Raw genomic sequence first — 6866 nt, 5'->3', positions numbered from 1 at the left:
TGGCACGCTAGCTGCAGTGTGCTGAATTCTGCTGCCTACAGTATGTACAGTATACGCTGTTCTCTAGTGCTTGCACTGTGTGCTGATTTACCTCCAGTGTGTACAGTGTAAGGTGTTACTCTGTGCCTTTACTGATTGTAAACCAGCTATATTGTATGCTGATCCCTGCTACTTTCAGTATGTACAGTATTAGCTGTAAAGCCTGGTACACACATACAATTTTGATTAGCCAATTTTAGCTCTGTTCATAAAATTCATTGTCTGTTGGCCCACTTACTGCACGGGGGTGGTAAAATTGGGGGTCAGTGATTGACCAATCAAAATTGTATGTGCAAATACATCTTTGATCTATGCCTATACTGATTGTAAATTATCTAAATAAAGGACAGGGGGCTCCATCCAATATTTCGATGGGCAGGCCCGTTATCTGTAGCTTACACCGCTGCTAAGTTCATGTACATTTGGCCCCACCCATGGCCACGCCCACTCGTCTCATGGCCACGCCCGTTTTTTGCCCACCTGGTGCCCACAGGTGCCCCCGATCTCCAAGAACCCTAGAAACGCCCCTGGAATTTATTATGCAGGAGTTTAATTGTATGCAGTGGAGAGCTCATCAGAGGAGAAAGATGTCAGTCATAGCTACTCGCTTGTGAATTGCATCTTTTGATAATTTCCCCTGCTTTTCCGACCTAATTACTAAATGTTTTAGGCCAGGTCTAAAAACAGGTCTAAAACATAGTGAATTCCCATTTGATGCAACTGACCAAACCATCAGTAGACTAAAAAACAACAATAGGCTAGTCTAAACTGCTTAGTGAATTGAGGCCCAGTGGTGTCTTGTGTTAGTAGAATTAGGTTTGATGCTTAATAGGTCTGAAATTAGGCTCCCCTTTTTGGCTTGTCTCTATTTGTGCCTGTGTTCCCCCCAGGATCTGCCGCCACTTACCAATTTAATTTGAATGGAGCGCATTATTCTCTATCGGTTGCCGCTTGAGTGACTTCCGGGTAGAGATATACAGGACACTGATTAATCATTTACAGAACTTAGAGCACAAACATAAAGCTGAGACGAGATTGAACAAACTAAACAGGATTTAAATAATTGACTGAATGCGAAATGTAAGAAAAATTATGAAAACCTATGCCGAAGCAATGCCTTATTTTTAAACAAATCAGGGCGGATGGATTAAAGAAAGGGAAAGCAAAAAAAATGTATTGAAAAAAATCAATATTATAGATGGAACTACGGTTTATGATACCGAGGAAATAAGCAAAGCCTTCTTTGCATATTATAGGAATCTATATAATCTGGAAGCAAGTAATGACAAATTTAAGCCAACGGCATTTCTGGATAAAGTAACCCTACCAATTTTAACTAAAGAAGATCAGGAGGAACTGGGGAACCAATGAAAAAAGAAGAATTTTTAGAAGTAGCCCAAAAACTAATAAACAAAAAAAGCCCAGGCCTAGACAGATATACAGTGGCTTGCAAAAGTATTCGGCCCCCTTGAAGTTTTCCACATTTTGTCACATTACTGCCACAAACATGAATCAATTTTATTTGAATTCCATGTGAAAGACCAATACAAAGTGGTGTACATGTAAGAAGTGGAACGAAAATCATATATGATTCCAAACATTTTTTACAAATAAATAACTGCAAAGTGGGGTGTGCGAAAATTATTCAGCCCCCTGAGTCAATACTTTGTAGAACCACCTTTTGCTGCAATTACAGCTGCCAGTCTTTTAGAGTATGTCTCTACTAGCTTTGCACATCTAGAGACTGAAATCCTTGCCCATTTTCCTTTGCAAAACAGCTCAAGCTCAGTCAGATTAGATGGACAACGTTTGTGAACGGCAGTTTTCAGCTCTTGCCACAGATTCTCGATTGGATTTAGATCTGGACTCTGACTTTGCCATTTTAACACATGGATATGTTTTGTTTTAAACCATTCCATTGTTGCCCTGGCTATATGTTTAGGGTCGTTTTCCTGTTGGAAGGTGAACCTCCGCCCCAGTCTGAAGTCTTTTGCAGACTCCAAGAGGTTTTCTTCCAAGATTGCCCTGTATTTGGCTCCATCCATCTTCCCATCAACTCTGACTAGCTTCCCTGTCCCTGCTGAAGAGAAGCACCCTCAGAGCATGATGCTGCCACCACCATATTTGACAATGGGGATGGTGTGTTCAGAGTGATGTGCAGTGTTAGTTTTCCGCCACACATAGCGTTTTGCACTTTGGCCAAAAAGTTCCATTTTGGTCTCATCTGACCAGAGCACCTTCTTCCACGTGTTTGCTGTGTCCCCCACATGTCTTGTGGCAAACTGCAAACGGGACTTCTTATGCTTTTCTGTTAACAATGGCTTTCTTCTTGCCACTCTTTCATAAAGGCAACTTTGTGCAGTGCACAACTAATAGTTGCCCTATGGACAGATCCCCCCACCTGAGCTGTAGATCTCTGCAGCTTGTCCAGAGTCACCATGGGCCTCTTGACTGCATTTCTGATCAGTGCTCTCCTTGTTCGGCCTGTGAGTTTAGGTGGACGGTCTTGTCTTAGTAGGTTTACAGTTGTGCCATACTCCTTCCATTTCTGAATGATCACTTGAACAGTGCTCCGTGGGATGTTCAAGGCTTTGGAAATCTTTTTGTAGCCTAAGCCTGCTTTAAATTTCTCAATAACTTTATCCCTGACCTGTCTTTGGACTTCATGGTGTTGTTGCTCCCAATATTCTCTTAGGGCCCTTTCACACCAGAGGGCTTTTTCGGCGTTTTAACGCCACAGCCGAAGTTGGCGTTTTCCTAGGTAAAATGAAAGTCCATAGACTTTCATTTTACCTTTCACACTTAACGCTGCGTTTTGGAGCGTTGCATTTTCTGTTTCAAAATTATTTATTAAAGTTTTTTCATTTAACATTGTATAAAGTTTGTGCAAGAAAAACCTGCTTATCACAACAGTTGAGTCAGGGTACAACATTGAGTAGCTTATAATACAGCTGGGTTCACGACATGTCTATCTTCTGCTAAACTCATTTATTCTGTTGATATTGTCCTGACTCTATTCTAAAGAGTGGGCCGAGGCCCTAACATGAAACACACAAAGCACATACAGGAGTGGGTATGAAAGGAAAGAGCTAGAGGTGGGAAGAGTAGTGGAGGGGGGGAGGGGGGGGAGGATAGATAAGGGGGTTCGAGGTCCCTGCTCCAATTCGCAGGAGAGTAAACATTACGGGTAAAAAATTTTCTGGACACTAGGTAGAGGCTGAGGTAATGTAATGATTCCATGTGTCCCATATTTTATGGTATTTTGCTACTTTGTCTTCCAATACCCCGGCCATCTGTTCCTGTATCATATAGGCTGATACTCTGTTTTTCAGTTCTTCAAAAGAAACAAATTGGGTTTTCCAGGCTTTAGCTATTGTTTGCGAGGCTGCTACAAAGATAAATTGGGCTAGCGCATTTTGATATTTCGTAAGAGATTCCACTTTGTAATGTAAAAGAGCAGACCACGGGTCTCTGGTGACTGTTTTGTTGAATAAGGCTTGTAGCATCCTGTATGTACGGGACCAAAATCTGGATATCATTGGACATGTCCAAAAAATATGGAGTATGTCTCCCTTTGTTTGGCAGCCGCGAAAACAAAATCCTGGGTTTGTTTCGGAGACATGTCGGAGTCTGGCTGGAACCCAGTACCATCTTAGCAATACTTTGTAAGATGATTCTACTAAAGCTAAGTTTAGAGATAGTTTAGACGTGGTGGCCCAAATCAACTCCCACTCCTCCTTCGATTTTGTCCCTCTGAGTTCAGTCTCCCATTTTTTAACATACTTGTGCTGAAATGGCCTCGGTGGGTCATTGGAGCGTTGCGTTTTAAAGCTCCCAGGAGCTTTTTTAGGGCTGACCGCTGCATTTCTCAATACAATTGATACTAATGTATTGGCGTTAAAACGCCTTAAAAACGCTTTGAAAACGCCTTAAAAACGCCAGCAGCCAAAACGCAGCGTTTTCGCCTTTTACTGCTGCCTGTAGTGTGAAAGAGTCCAAAGACAAGCTCTGAGGCCGTCACAGAGTAGCTGTATTTGTACTGACATTAGATTACACACAGGTGCACTCTATTTAGTCATTAGCACTCATCAGGCAATGTCTATGGGCAACTGACTGCACTCAGACCAAAGGGGGCTAAATAATTACGCACACCCCACTTTGCAGTTATTTTATTTGTAAAAAAAAATTTGGAATCATGTATGATTTTCGTTCCACTTCTCACATGTACACTACTTTGTACTGGTCTGGTCTTTCATGTAGAATTCCAATAAAATTGATTCATGTTTGTGGCAGTAATGTGACAAAATGTGGAAAACTACAGTACAATGGTCAATGGAACACTAGATAAAACAACCTTTTCGGACCCCTCAAATAAAGCTATAATAACTCTAATCCCCAAAGAACAAAAATCACCTTTAGAAATGACAAATTATCGCCCCATATCTTTAATAAATATAGACACTAAAATATACGCCAAAATATTGTCAATCAAATCGAACAAGAAAATAGATGTGTTGTTAGGGAAATAACAAATCGGTTTCAGAAAGGGCAGAAATATAAAGGATAATATATACACGGTAATAAACTTTATATATCATAGTAGGAAAAGGGGGGGAGAGGCAGCCCTGCTTGCCCTTGATACAGAAAAAGCATTCGATAGGGTATTGTGAGGAAACGCGGAAAAGCCGCCGCAAGGGCTCGGAGTGAGGCGGCTGTTTCCGCGTCTAACATGGCGGCACAACGCGAAGAAACCGCCGCATGCCACATGGGCAGAGCTGTGGAGTCCGCGTTGGATGCAGCGGATTGCGCGCATAGCAATACTACTGACATTGTGGTTGGACGCGGGGAAGCCGCCGCTTGCTTGGAGAATCAGCGGATACATTGCAAGACATGTCTGGTGTGGCTGGGACTGCTAGTCCACACAGGTGCAGAAGGACGCGCGCGCGCGCTGAGAGGCAGAGCTTATATGACAGCCAGAGAAGAGTCAGCTGACCAAGCGGGTCAGCTGACATTTTCACCGCCTTCCATTGGTCCAGCACTTAGGGCTGGCGCTCGTGAGCGCTATAGTATATATACTGGATGCTGGTCATTTCTCTGGTGTCTGCCGTTGCGATCACTACGTGGTAGCACTCAGACCTTGTCTGTATCTGTGTTCTAACATAGTTTCCAAAGGTGTTGATGATCAAGGAACTCACACCTTAGCATTAGGAATATTGAACTGTATTATTTGTTATGACCTTCTGCCTGCCTGACTATTCCACTGAACTCTGATTCTGTACCTTGCTATTTCTGATATCCTGTTGCCAAACTCTGCTCGTTCCTGGACTCTGTATTTGCCTCCTGATTCTGTACCTTGCTATTCTGATACTCTGTTGCCAAACCCTGCCTGTTTATTGGATTCCGTATCTGTCTCCTGAATCTGTACCTTATCTGTCTGTGTGTTAACGACCTGGCTTGCCGACCTCGAGAACTGGCCTTACTGTTAGAGGCAGTTCCCAGATCTGTTAGTGACACCCTCTCTCTCTGGTGTCACTCATGCTCTGTCCTTCCTACTCTCAGCCTAGCTCCTCCCCCGGGAGAGTCTAGGCCATCGGAAGGAACATACTTCTGTGCAGTACTCAAAGTATACTGTTGCATCTAACACTCACTTGCTATCTCAGGTGTCCAGAGGTTAGTAGATATATCTGATTATCGGTGGTACTGCAGATCACCAATAATCGGGTATATTCTGTATTCTCGGTGATACTGCAGTTCACCGGTAATCAGACCCTCTTTGTGTTACACCGATCGTTACAGAACGGCAGACCAAAATGCAAATGGACGCACACACTGACCGTCTGGGCGCCCTTACCACTTCGGTGGAAAACATCAACCAAGTGCTGGGTAGTCACAAGACTATGATTGAAGCCTTGTCTGGTTCTTTACAAAACCTCCAGACAGCAGTGGATGAGGTGCGATCCCCTCCTAGCTCTGACATACGTTTGCCTGTACCTGAGAAATTTTCTGGTCACAGATCTGACTTCCGAAATTTTAGAAGTAGAGTGTTATCTTACTTTGAGTTGAGACCCCGATCTTCTGGAACTGTGGCCCAAAGGGTCACATTTATTAAGACTTTGTTATCAGGCGATTCTCAGACGTGGGCGTACAGTTTGCCCACCGGAGACTTAGCTCTCTCATCAGTGGATGAATTTTTTAAAGCTATGGCAGTAATTTACGATGACCCAGACCTTGCTGCGACTTCTGAGCGGAAGCTCAAGCTTTTGCGTCAAGGCAAGGGTCCGGTCGAAGATTACGCAGCCGAATTTAGGGGGTGGTCAGTTTCAGCCAGGTGGGACACCTATGCCCTCTTAGATTGTTTCGTATCAGGGTTGTGAGATGAGGTCTCAGATCTCATGTTAAGTCTGCCTGAACCTAAAACAGTCGATGAGGCCATTTCATCGGCCATTCGAGTCGACCGCAGGCTGCGCTATCAGTAACAGACCCGGGGTAGTAGTCATGTAAGAATGGTGTCCTACGCTGCGCCTCCAGTAACGCCACTTCCTACCGTCTCGCCTCCACCCGAACCAATGCAAATTGGTCGGTCGAAACTATCCCAAGTGGAGCGAAGACGTAGGATGTCTGAGCGGCTGTGTCTTTACTGCGCAGAGGGTGGTCATAGAGTACGTAATTGTCCTAACAAGCCGGGAAACGCTACCGCCTAGGAGTTGTAGGGGGTAACACCCTAGGCACGCGACTTTTACCCCTAGAAGATAAACGGTTACTTCTTCCTTGTACTGTTACGTGGGAAGATAAAACTGAGGTTTCTGAGGCTTTTGTTGATTCAGGCT

The sequence above is a fragment of the Hyperolius riggenbachi genome, chromosome 4 (genome assembly GCF_040937935.1).
Source record: "Hyperolius riggenbachi isolate aHypRig1 chromosome 4, aHypRig1.pri, whole genome shotgun sequence".
NCBI lineage: Eukaryota > Metazoa > Chordata > Amphibia > Anura > Hyperoliidae > Hyperolius > Hyperolius riggenbachi.
This window is presented reverse-complemented; position numbering follows the sequence as displayed.